The 13,537-nt window shown below is 36.0% G+C and overlaps 1 pseudogene; it reads right to left on the reverse strand.

Moving 5' to 3' along the window:
* Positions 1–10,481: 10,481 nt before the first annotated feature.
* On the reverse strand, positions 10,482–13,170 carry LOC715159 (procathepsin L pseudogene; annotated as a pseudogene).
* Positions 13,171–13,537: the final 367 nt, after the last annotated feature.

Below are 13,537 nucleotides of genomic sequence, written 5' to 3' on the forward strand. Positions count from 1 at the left end.
GAATGGCGGGAACCCGGGAGGCAGAGCTTGCAGTGAGCAAGATCGCCCACTGCACTCCAGCCTGGGTGACAGAACGAGACTCCGTCTCAAAAAAATAACCATCTCAAAAAAAATAAATAGAGGAAATGGGAAGGGTGAAGGAGTATATAGAAACTTCGATTTTCTTCTCAGTTTTAAAAATAAACATACGATTGCTCAAAAAAGTCTACTAATTAACAAAGACAACAAATAAGGTTGGTGCTCCTTCTGTGGAAGATGCCAACTGTGTCTTGTTGATCCTGGGCTTATAAGTTTTCCCTCGCTCTCACCCTCAAAATATATAAAGCTTAGTCCTTTACATGCCACCTCCCCCTGTTTCAAAGTAATATTAAATTATCTTGAAGTAAAGAGATTGTGATCCTCAAATAAGGAAACTAAGAGAAAGTCCGCCTACCTCCTTAAATAGAAAAGTAGCCCAGGGAATAACTGTGAGAGGTGAAAGAATAAGTGATAATGATGATGATGATGATGCTTATGCAGGGTAAGGACTCATGAAAGTTCTACCAATGATGACATAGCAGTATAACAAAAAGAGGATAGCCTTCCAATTCTGTCCATATTACTCACTAGCAATGTGACCAAAGGTAGCTTTTTAACATTCTAATGCTCTGTTTTCTCAAGTATCAAACAGTAAGAATGATAATATTTGTGTTGTGAGGTATTCAGAAGTTTAAATAACTAATAGAGGTTACTGACCATAGTGTTCAGGCATGCAAGACAGTTTCTCTCGTCTCCTGGAGAGGTGACACGCCATGGTCTTCTTTGCCAGTAAAAAAGCGGAAATAACGTCTTGAATAAGAGAAATATGGATATGGCTCAAAGTAAAGTTTACCCTTTGGAAACCAAAAGTTTTATGGTCTCCTGAAGACCACGGTCAATTAACAAACTGTCATCCAGGCAGAAAGCATTCCTCTGCTTGGGGCATAAAGAAATACTATTGTTCACGGGGTTTGAACTTTGGGAGACGAAGCTGCTTAGAAATACTGAGGATTGTCAGGATCTAGAAAAGATTAGTTGGGGCTTTTCAGAAGCAGAGAAGAAGGCAGAAGAGCCAAGAATCTTACGATTTATCATTCTGGGCACCAGCTGAAGGAAAATAAAATCAGCTAAGTTCCCAAACTCTTTAATATTTTGTACTCTCCTAACTAGTCTGCCCTGATGGTTAGGGGAGGAGGGATTTAAACAGGGTGACCTGGTCTTGAATGACTTTGGTGTCACAGTGTAGGTGTGTAGGAAAGAAGCAGGAAAGCAGAGCATTTGGCGTAAAAATGGGCAATTAAAGGGATTTATGCAATTGTGTTCACTTGAAATCCAGAGATTTGGGGAAGGATCTGGGTAAACACTTGAGCTAAATCTTCATTATGATTTGGATCCTCAATTTTTATTTTGTTTGGTTTCACTTTGTAGAGCTTTGAGTAACATTCAAAATAATAAATGTTTCTCAAATCCTAAATTCTATTGTTATGAAACTTTTAATAAAATCAGAGGCATGGGGTGATTGTAATTGATGGAAGGAAGGCAATATTAGTAACCACTAAAAAGATAATCTATTTTTAATGGATAACTGGGAAAATACATTAAAAACAATGGAAGTAATAAATTTGATATGTTGAGAACACCAATGCTTTATGTAAAGAACTGAAACCAACAGGAATTCCTATCTTTGTGTTAAAAAATACATCTATTGGGTTCAGGTAATTTTTCTGTTTCTGTGTTATACTGAGGTCAAGCAAAAATAACTTAGTTGCTTTCCCCAGACAATATTCTTTCCTGGAAGATAAGAGTGAGCCAACCAAAATAGTTATTCATCAATGCTAGTAGTGTGCTGCCCAAGACTCAATCCACCTTGCTGTATATACCAATTTGAAGTTATTAAGTCACAAATTCTGTCAATGCCAATTAATTCTCTAATTTGAAAGACTGCCTTAGAAAAGTCCAGCTCAGGCCCTAAGAGAGTATACCTACTTTATTCTAATATTCAGGTACTGAAATACTGTTAAGACTCTGTTGGGTGGTATTCCGACTGCAGTAAGTCTTTAAAGTTTAGTTTTGCTCGATCAATGTTTTCCTGTTTTTTTTTTTTTTTCCCCCTCTGGTCTTTGGAGGATTCAACAGTTGGTAATTCTGGAGGTCTTGCAGTTCCATTTGCAACCCCCTCAGTACCACAGGTCAAGATCCTCAACCCTAAACAACATTCTCTGTGAAGGTGCCTGGGATACCCTTCCAGGACCCTCTACAACTGCTGTACTGAGCTAAGTTTTGTATTGGGTCTCGGCTCTGATTTTTTTTTTTTTCAGGTTCCTAGGCTCCAAACTGCTTAGTTTATTTCAATTCTATGCCTATTGAAATCAGTTGATTTTGTAACCAGGTTTGAAATTTCTATCCTTGGAGGGGTCCTGTCTAACTCGTAATATATTGCTGTGTTTTTAAGTTTTTTGGGGGATGGAGTGGGAAGGTCTTTGTCATATTCTGATATAAGCTTGTAAGACCAAGTTCTTAGAGAAGAGATTGGACATAGACCTAATAAATCCATTCATTGAAGCTCACTCTAAGGACTGATAAATTCAGAAAGCCATGTCAGACAGGTGTTATGGAAAATGTTTGCATTGGGCCATCTGTCAAAACCTTTTTACACCTTGCCACAGTCTTGTCTAAATTTTCCTATGACAGTTTGGTTCAGGAAGAAACTTTTTGAAAACTCCTGAACACCAGAAGGATTATGAATTTATTAGATCATCAGTTAACAGCTAACCATTTAGATCAAGGCACAAGGTGTAACATGCTCACAAAACAGGTGTTTGGCTGACCTGTTTTCAGACTTCAGTGGTTTTGTCTTAAAGTCTGTACTGTCTCCAGGACGGACTTCACCTTCTTTTACCTGTCCATACTATAACAATAATTACGCATTTGTCTTTTTAAATACCGTCATTTCTTGAAAGATAATTAAGGATTACAATGAATGTTTGGGGGGTGCTTCTGCTGTGAATAAAGTTATTCATTGGAGAAGGGCCTTAGAACAAAACGGGGAGCAAAATTCCAAACATCTTATGTTTATCATTTATTATTACTAGGGGAAGCTTCCAAAAAAAAATTCAGATTCCAAAATTACTTCTGTAAAAAAAGTTGTAGCTAAGTCGAAAGAAAAAATGTGAAAAAACCATAAAACTATCCTTGTCATTTATTTTCCTAAATCACATTTCAAATCTACTAGCTTTCTTCCACATTTCTTTCCCTTCCATTATGATCCTACATCACACTCGGACCCCCACTTCTGACCTGCTTCCTTTCCCTTGTGCTCTACAAGAAACCCTCATATCTCAATTGCCTCTTTCAAATTAGAGTAGCTTTTTAGGGCTGATTTCAAGCCCTAGTCTCATTCTTGTAAAGAACTTTCCAAAGCCAAGACATGAAGGAAAGACATTCACAGAGGAATTTAGTTCTAAGAAGATGTAGTGGTTTATACTCTATATCAATTTTTGCTTACTGTAGTAAAGACCTTAAGTACAAAAAGTACAAGCTATGAGATGGAAAAGGTAGAGTGGGAAGTTCCTGAGCGTGTCCTCGGAGGACTACCCTAGTCTACGTATTACATCAAAATCCACTGGAATTAGAAAAGCTATACATACTAGTTAAGATCTTCTCCATGATACCTCCAATGTATTTTCTATGAAAATAAACTTGAATCAAATTTTGACCCATAGGTAAAGAAAGAATGAGCCCATTGGAGATGGGCATTTTAACAACTTTAAGGTTTTTTGAAGGCTACCTCTATTCTCTTTTCTATGAAAATAGTCTGGAATAAAATTTGGGCCTATAGGAAAAGAAAGAATGAGCCTATTGGAGATAGCAGCAATAGGCATTTAAATATCTTTGGATAGCAGTAAGCAGTCGATCCTAAAGCACATGTGAAACTAGATTTAGGATCAGTCTTTTTGATGAGGGAAACCGTCTTCAGTTTAAATGGAGAATATGATCTGCAAGCAAACACCTCAATGAGAACCAGATCTCTCACACCTCCATGCATATTTTGAAAGAGCCACTGGGCAAAAGCATAAATGGATCTAGAATGCATTTTACTGACCTTACATTAAAACTATCAGATGCTTTCTCCATTATGCATCCATAATAGTGCAGATTGTTGCAGCCATAACTTTCTACAAGCTTGCACAACACATCTAAAACTAGACACTAAAGAAACACTGAAACCAATATTTGAAAGTCTAAAGAAGTAGGAGCTCATCATAGCTTGCACTTATCTGTGTAATAATTTTGTCTTCCTACTGAAGAAACTCACCTGGAGAAGATACTGATATATTAAGCACCCCAAGGACATAATAAAATAGTTATTCTACACTTGTGGTTTTGAATAAGAGTACTATTTTATCTTATGTGTTACGTTATAGTTGTAAATCTATGTTCTGCCTTCTTTAGTGTCCTTCAGATAAACATTCAAATTTTTTTTTGCCTTTTACTGGGAATGTCAACAATGTACACAAAAGTAACATAGAGGTTAAAGTAAAATTCATGGCTGTTTAGATAGAAAACCATGAGAAATATCCTTGCTCTTATGACAGTCCAAGAGGTCAAATATTTTGAATGGTCTAAAGCTAGTTTTGACTCCAATGTCAGAAAGAAATACCAGAAAAAAAAAAACTTCTTTGCAAATTGCATGAGAATAATCTCTGGCACTTTCAGGAGTTTGTTGGCACCAGAGAATCTTGAATAGAAACTTTCATAACATTTTAATGAAAGCATTGACTGGCTATCGCAAGGACAAATTGGCTACAGTAGTCAACTGGCATTGCTGAAAAGTTTGACCCAAATTGTTGATGTTGCCGCTGAGGAAAATCTCACCCATCACCAGCAGCATAGTCCTGGTAAAATTATAAAGAAGAAAAATGAAAAATAGCTCAAATATAGAAAAATGTCTTGGGACATCTCCAAGTAAGTTTTGTGCTACTACCCTCCACCATTGATTCTGAATATGTGTGCCAGTGTTTTCTAATTCCAGTGATGGATTGAAGCTTTTCTTTGAATGAGCTATGAATCTGATACTAGCAAAAATACCACTTGATTTTGTTTTCCCAGTCTGGGAATTCCAACCTATCTCTGCAGTAACAGAGACACCCATTTTACTGGAACTGTCACTAACGAGATTTTCAACACTGCTGCTTATTCAGAAACTTCACTGCCCATATTATCCCAATCTTCAGGAATGATGGAAGGAACAATGAATTCTTAAACTAAAACATCAACAAAGCTTTCAGACATTATAGGAATCCAAAGAGTATTGGCATTGCTTCAATGACAAAGAAATTACCTATTTTTAGGATCTTACTGGTTCTTCCATTCTGAATTGGTATTAGACTGCCTCTTACACCTAGAAATTTACTCTGATTCTATATTCTGGCCAAATTCAAGCAGACAACCCCTAATACTGCAAGGAACTCATAAAATGCACCTAGTCGTCATATTCTCCTAATTAATGCTTACATGGTCTGAAATGTTGAGATCTTGTCTTCTGGAAGAGATATCAGATAGTGTTATTGAACTCTAATGAAAACATCTCATCAAGTAACTAGTGAGCATAGCTCTAAAAGCACACTTGTTTCTTGGATATACTTTACTAGGAGAAGAGAATTCATCCTCAAATCATTAGAAAACTGTTCCAACTAGAGACCTCAATATGAGGATTTTAAAGAATCTTCTAGAAGTGGACAATCTTCAGGAGACAGCTTCAACCCACAATCTTTATATCAAGTTGACAACTGCAAGAAGTTGTTGATCCAAGGCATACAGAACAATGTTCAAATAATCTAAACATAGCTTGTCATATACTTTAACCTATATGCTATTATTCTTTATCTTTATAGATATTTTCTCTTTTTCTCTACACTTAAAATTCAGGATTAAACCTATACATCATATCTAGAAAGAGAACTTTGCAGAAGCTAGCCTTTGTAACAGAACTTTCAGAAAAATAGACCTGGAAAAATAAAAGGAAATAGGTAATGTATATTTGGAGGCTGTTATTACTTTTACAGATCTTATAAGAGAGCTATACTACATTTTCAACTTCATTTTTGGCTTAGACGTACCCCAAGTTTTTTTCTCTTTTTTGTAGCGAGCAAGTGTCTCCTTTATTTGTCTTTAAATGTTTATTTTTTAAATAGACAAATACAAATTATATATACTTAGGGTGTACCACATAATTTTCTGATACGTATTCACACACACACATTGTGGAATGACTAAATCAAACTAATTAATGTATCCATTACTTCACATACCACATTTTTGTGGTGAGAACATTTAAAATCTACTCTCTTAGCAATTTTCAAGTATATAATACAGTAATGTTCCTTATCTGCAGTTTCTCTTTCCATGATTTTGGTTACCTGCAGTAAACTGCCATTGAAAAAATTAAATAGAAAACTCAAGAACGAAACAATTAATATAAAGTTTTCTGAGTAGCGTGATGAAATCTTGTGCTGTCCCTCCTGGGACAGGGATTATCCCGTTGTCCAGTGTATCCATGCTGTATGTGGTACTCGTGTGTTAAGCCCTTGGAAGCCATCTTGCTTGTCAGATCAACTGTGGCTGTACCACAGCGCTTGTGTTCAAGTAATCCTTATTTTACTTAATGATGTCCTCAAAGCACAATTCAGATATGCCAAAGAGAAACTGTTAGGTGCCTCCTTTAAGTGACAAGGTGAAAGTTCTCTACTTAATAAGGAAGGAAAAGAAATCATGCTGAGTTTTCTAAGATCTATGGTAAAAATGAATCTTCTGTCCATTAAATTGTGAACAGAATATAGTTATAATTGTTCTATTTTATTATGGTTATTACTAATCTCTTCCTGTGCCTACTTTATAAATTCAACTTTATCATAGATATGTATGTATATAAAAATAAAAATTTTACATAGGGTTTAGAATAATCTGTGGTTTCAGGCATCCATTGGGGACTTTGGAACCTATCCTCTGTGGATAAAGAGGAATTACTATACATTGTTATAAACTATAATCACCATATTGTACAATGGATCTATACTACAGGTAACACTGCCTGATGCTGACCACTCTTGATGAATGACAGAAAATTATTAAAATAATATTTGACAACAGAGTATGTGGTGTTTTCGCTGAAAACAAAATACTAGTCACTAATGGCTGGTACTGGATTTGAGGCATGCAACATACTGGCTGAAGACTGTCACACAGTATTCATGATTTCACCCAGGATCTCTTGCAGCCTCTATTTTCCTCCCTACTAAAAAGATACCTTTAGATGATTTAAATCAAGAAGGAAAAAACTGGAAACCTGGACTTTGAAAATTTTAATAATTGAAAGGGATTTTTGGCTTTTTCCTTTATTTTATGATTCTCAAAAAGCAAGAAAAATCCTGACTAGAATTCATAGAATAGAAAAACAACTAGATAATGTCACTATGGCTTTAGCACTCTGGCATTAAATCAGGCAGGGAATGGTTCAAAATAAAAGCGTCTTAGACTTATAGCCGGCCTTTGAGAGTAAAGCATTTGTCATCTTAGAGGACTAATGTGCTTATATCTTCATCTCTCTCAAGTTGCCTTAATCTACAAAAAGACTCACAAAACAAATAAGTAAAATTACATATCTTTGACAACAACCAGTTAAGTTAATTTGGTTACATCTTGTTTTGTGAGCACTTGAGATGAATGAGTTTTATTGTCTTGCTTTAATATGGACTCTGTTGACCCTCATCTTCAAAATTAACTGTGGACTCATCATAAGCCTTCCCTTAGTGCTCCCCATGGTTATGATGCCCAAATGTGTGCTCACAGGAGACTGAAGTTCTACTGCTCAATCATCATCATAAGTGCTATGCAGCTGCTTTCCCAGGAAAAGGTCTAACAAATGATCATACAACAAATTGACACAAAGAGCTACTGGCACAGTTACCACCAAACACTCTGAATGTGACTCTGTCAATTAAGGTTGAAGAAGAGAATCAGAAAAAGGACCAGAAATGTATTTAAAAATTTGTCGTAAGCAATTAGATAATGCAATCGTGAGGACCAGCCAGGCAAATCCAAAATCTGTAGACAGGCCAGCAGGAAGGGCTCATCATACTCTTAAGCACAGGGTGAATTTGTTGTCCACATCCAGAATTTCTTCTTCTTCAGGGAATTTAAAATTCTGTTTTAAATGCCTTTTGACTAATAGAATCAGGGCAACCCCAATTATCTAGGATGATCTCCAGTATTTAAAGTCAACTGATTATTCACTGTAATCACTTCTGTGAAATATCTTCACAACAGCAGCTAGATTCCTGTTTCCTTGAATAACTGGGGACTGTAGCTTATCCAAACTGGCATATTAAAATGACCACCACGGTTAATCCATGCTAGTTTTCTATGGCTACTGTAACAAATTACCATACTTTTAGTGGCTTAAAACAACACAGATTTATTTTACAATTCTGTAGGTCAGAAGTCCAACATGGTTTTCACTTGGGCTAACTACAAAGGGCCGTATTTTATTCTAGAGGCTCTAGTGGAGGATCCATTTCTTCTGTTTTTCTGGAGGCTTCTATCTTCTGGAGGCTTTCCATGGTTTTTGCCTCATGGCCCTTTTCCTCCATCTTTAATGCCACCATGAGCAGGTTAAGCACTCCTCACACTGCATCACTATGGCTTGCTTCTGTCATCACTTTTCTTTCTTCAGCTGTGCATCCTTTGTCTCCATCTTCTACTTACTTTAAGTTTTGTTAAGATGGAGTTTGCATAACACATTTTCCTCAAAGTGTACAATTCAATGACTCATAGATCTGTTCAACTAGCACAACAGTCAGTTTTAGAACATTCTCCTCACCTCAAGAAGAAACTCCTAATTTTCTTTATTATATCCCATCCTCCCACCATCCTCAGTCCTAAGCAACCACTGATATACTTCCTGTCTATATAAGTCTCTTTACTCTTCACAATTCATATGTGTGGAATCATACAATATATAGTCTTTTGGGACTGAATTTGTTGTACTTAGCATAATGTTTTCAAGGCTTATTTGTGTTGCAGTATCTATCAATACTTCATTTTTATGGTCAAATATAATTTTAGTATATGAATATACTCATATTTTGTTTATGGATTATTTTTACCTGTTGGCTATTGGAAATCATACTATAATGATGCTGTAACAATAAATAACAAAAAAACATGCTATAATAATATTCACTTAAAAATACTTATTAAAATACAAGTATTTCTTTGAATATCTGCTTTCAATTCTTTTGTGTATATACCTAGGAATGGACTTGCTGTGACATAGGATACTCTATTAATGATTTGAGGAACGGTAAGAATGTTATCCAAAGTGACTGCACCATTTTACATTTCCACTAGTAATCTATGGGGATTCTATTTTCTCTAAATTTTTGTCAACCTTTCTGATTAACTGTCTTTTTGATTATAGTCATCATAGCAAGTGTGGAGTGGTATTTCATTGTGGTTTCATTTGCATTTTCCAGATAACTAATGAAATTGAACTTCTTCAGAACACATGCTTTTAGTCATTTTTTGTATCTTCTGTGAAAAAAATGTTCATTCAGATTCTTTGCCTTTTCAAAATGGGGCTGTCTTTTTATTGCGGAGTTGTAAGAGATTTTATATATTCTAGATACACGACCCATATGAGATATATGAATTGCAAATATTTTTTTCCGTTTTATGAGTTGTATTTTCACTTGATGGTTTTCTTTGAATCTTAAAGTTTTTTATTTTAATAAAGTTCAAATAATCTGTTTCTCTTGTTGTTCCTGCTTTTGGAGTCATATCTATCAATCATTTGTCACATAAAAGCTTGTAAATATTTTCTCCAATGTGTTTTACATTTAGTTTTGTTTACATTTAGTTGTTGTAAAACTAAATAGTTTTACATTTAGTTTTTTGATTCATTTCCAGTTAATTTTTATATTTGGTATAAAATAGAGGTCTTATTTCATTCTTTTGCATGTGGCTATCCAATTATCTCAGTACCGCTTATTGAAAAGACTATTCCATCTTTCATTGAATTGTTTAAAATCAATTGGTCATAGATGTATAGTTTTATTTTTGGTCTCTCAATTCTTATCCATTGGTATATACATCTGTTCTTGTGCTGGTATCAAACTGTGTTGATTGTCATTGCTTTGTAGGAAGTTTGAAAATTGTGAAGTATTCCTACTTTGTTATTTTCAAGATTATTTTGACTATTGTGGGTCTCCTGCCTCCACTTTATCAACAGTTTTTTCCTTTGTAAGTGTAAAACTATTGTAGTACCTATAAAATAATAAAGAAGTGAGCCTAAAATAATTTTATAGAAACACAAATTAATTTTTAAAATTCCTGAATATTTTAAGTGCTAAGAATAAGACTCATATTTGGGTTTTTTTGTTTTTTTAAAAAGCATTGTGCAAAATATCTTTTCAAGCTGGTAAAGCTGCTGTGTAGAAATAGACCAGTTAATGGTGTGGAAGATTTGTAATGTGCTGTATACACATCAATCTCTGTTAAGAGAGGCTAAATGTTCTAGGTTGCACAATTTAAATACATCAATTTCTGCAAGAAGTCAGCTGGGATTCTTGAGGAGTACTGCCATCTTAACAATTATTTAGTATTCTGATTCATGTATATAAGTTGCCTTCTGATTTAGTTAGAGTCTTTAATTTTCAAAAATGTGTTGCAGTTTCCAGAGTATAACTTTAGTACTACTTTGTTAAATTTATTTCTTAGTATTTTTTATTGTATTGTAAATGGGTTTGTTTTCTTACTTTCATTCTTGGATTGTTTGTTAGAAACATGTGGGATACAAATGATGTTTTTTGATACTAATATTGTATCCTACCACCTTGCTGAAGTCACTGGTTATTTCTTTTTTTTTTTCCTTTCTTTTTTTTTTTTACATTTGAAATTACATTTTATTTAAACAGGTAAAAATGTGTATATCTTTTAAAAATGAAAATACAAAGTAAGTGAACCAATAATACAAACATGTTTATAGCAGTAATTAAAATAGAGGTAACATTTACCAGTGTGAAAATATCAGAATTCCAATCACACTTGGATCTTCAATGATTGAAGTGTGCATTCCACACAGCAGGGGCTGGTAGACTGAAGATAAATTCCTCCTCTGGATGTGCCATCCTCAGTCAAGTTCTTCCTCATCACCATTCATCAGCTCACACAGTGGGGTAGCTGGCTGCTGTGGCGATTCCACAGTTGTTCCTCCGGTCTTTGGCCATCTTTATGTAGCCATCCATGCCCCAGTTTTTACCCCAGCTGTTCTTCACCAGCCAATATTTATTGTTATCCGAGTCTGCTCCTTCATAGCCATAGCCAACCGTCAGCATAGCATGATCTAGGCCTTCAGGGTCACAACGTGGCTCAAAATAAATTCCTTTTTTGTAGAACTGGAAGGAGAAATGGCTTGCATCAACAGCAACAGAGATGGGCCCCACAGTTGCCACTGCCTTCGCCAGGTCCTTCTCCCGTGAAGGGATGTCCACAAAGCCAGTGTCATTAGCAACAGAGTACTTGGGATTGTACCTACAGGTTTTAACCTTTCCTTCATATGGATAGGATGCCTCAGAGTCCAGGCCTCCGTTCTCCTGAACATACCGGAAGGAATTATCCATGAAACCACCGTTGTAGCCCTCATTGCCTTGAGGCCAAGAGCAGTCTACCAGATTCTGCTCACTCAGTGAAATAAGTTTGCCTGTTTTCCAGAACATCTGCCCTTCCAGAGCACCAGTTGCACTAAAAGCCCAACAAGAGCCACACATACCCTGATTCTTCACAGGAGTCACGTAGCCTTTCTCTCTCCAGTCCACAGATGTGGGGATCTCAAGAAGATGTTGTTCCTGGAACTCCTTCCCCTTCCTGTGCTTCTGGTATTGAAAACCATTCATCACCTGCCTAAATTCTCCATTGGTCATGTCTCCAAAGGCGTTCATGGCCATTGTGAAGCTGTGTTTCCCTTGACTGTATTCTTGATTGTGCTGCTCAATCATCTTCATGTTCTTCTCCCACACTGCTCTCCTCCATCCTTCTTCATTCATGCCATATAATTTCTTATGCTTTGCTTTCCACTTGATCCACTGTGCATCTAAACTGTGGTCATGTGTTAGAGCAGCTGAGGCAATTCCCAGGCAAAAGGCAGCCAGGAAGAGTGAAGGATTCATGTTTCAAAAATAGAGCTGAAGGACTTGCTGGGTCCCTGGTGGCTCCTGTCCAATCTTAGCCCACTGGGGTATCAGCTGCAGTAGCCAAAGGTGGACAGGCACAGTGAGCAGGTGCTGGGTCCAGGAGTCTCCTGTCGCCTAAGGCTGCCCGAAAGCAGCTAATTGACCTATCACTGGTTATTTCTTATAATTTTTAGTGGATACTTAGGATTTTCTATATGCAAGACAATGTTATCTGAGAATAAAGGTAGCTTTTCTTATTTTTTTTTTCTAATTTGGATTCGCTTTATTTTTTCTAATTTCCCTGGCTAGACCTTCAAACACTGTGTTGAATAGAAGTGGTGAGAGGAGATGTTCTCTTGTTCTTGATCTTAGGAAGAAAGCATTCATTTTTACCACCAAGCATGATGTCACATGCGGGTTTTTCACAAATACCCATTATCAAGTGAAGGAAGGTTTCCTTCTATTCCTAGTTTATCGAGTATTTTTATCAGAAATGATCTAGGGTTTTGTTAAATGCTTTTTCTGTTTATGGATATGATCATGATCATGTAATTTTTTTTTTTGAGACTGAGTCTCCCTCCATCGCCTAGGCTGGAGTACAGCGGCATGACCTCGGCTCACTGCCACCTCCTCTGCCTCCCAGGTTCAAGCAATTCTCATGCCTCAGCCTCCCGAGTAGCTGGGATTACAGGTGCCCGCCACCATGCCCAGCTAATTTCTGTGTTTGTAGTAGAGATGGAATCTCACCATGTTGGCCAGGCTGGTCTTGAACCCCTGACCTCAAGTGATTCACTCACGTTGGCCTCCCAAAGTGCTGGGATTACAGGGTTAAGCCACAGCACCCAGCCTGATCATGTAATTTTTAAATTCTATTGATATCATGTATACATTAATTATTTTTTGTATGGTTAATCAACCTTGCATTCCTGGGATAAATCCTACTGGGTCATGGTATGTAATTCTTTTTATATGTTGCTGGATTCAGTTTGCTAGTAGTTTGTTATGGATTTTTGTATGTATATTAAAGGTAATTTATGTATAAAGGTATGTCAAAGGTCTGTTTTCTTTGTTTCTCCTGTTTTTGTTCCTTTACTGATTTCTTTTGCATTATATAATATTTTCTAATTAAGCATTTAAATTTATTTATTTTTTTACTGTATCTTTTGAGTTTTTTTAAAAAGTGGTTTCTTTAGGGCACACTACATACATTTTAACTATCAGATTAATTTTCAGGTTTATGCTAACTGAATTATAGTAAGACATAGGAATATCATTTCTAGATAACTCTTTAT

Source organism: Macaca mulatta, chromosome 3 (assembly GCF_049350105.2).
Source record: "Macaca mulatta isolate MMU2019108-1 chromosome 3, T2T-MMU8v2.0, whole genome shotgun sequence".
In the NCBI taxonomy this organism is placed as follows: domain Eukaryota; kingdom Metazoa; phylum Chordata; class Mammalia; order Primates; family Cercopithecidae; genus Macaca; species Macaca mulatta.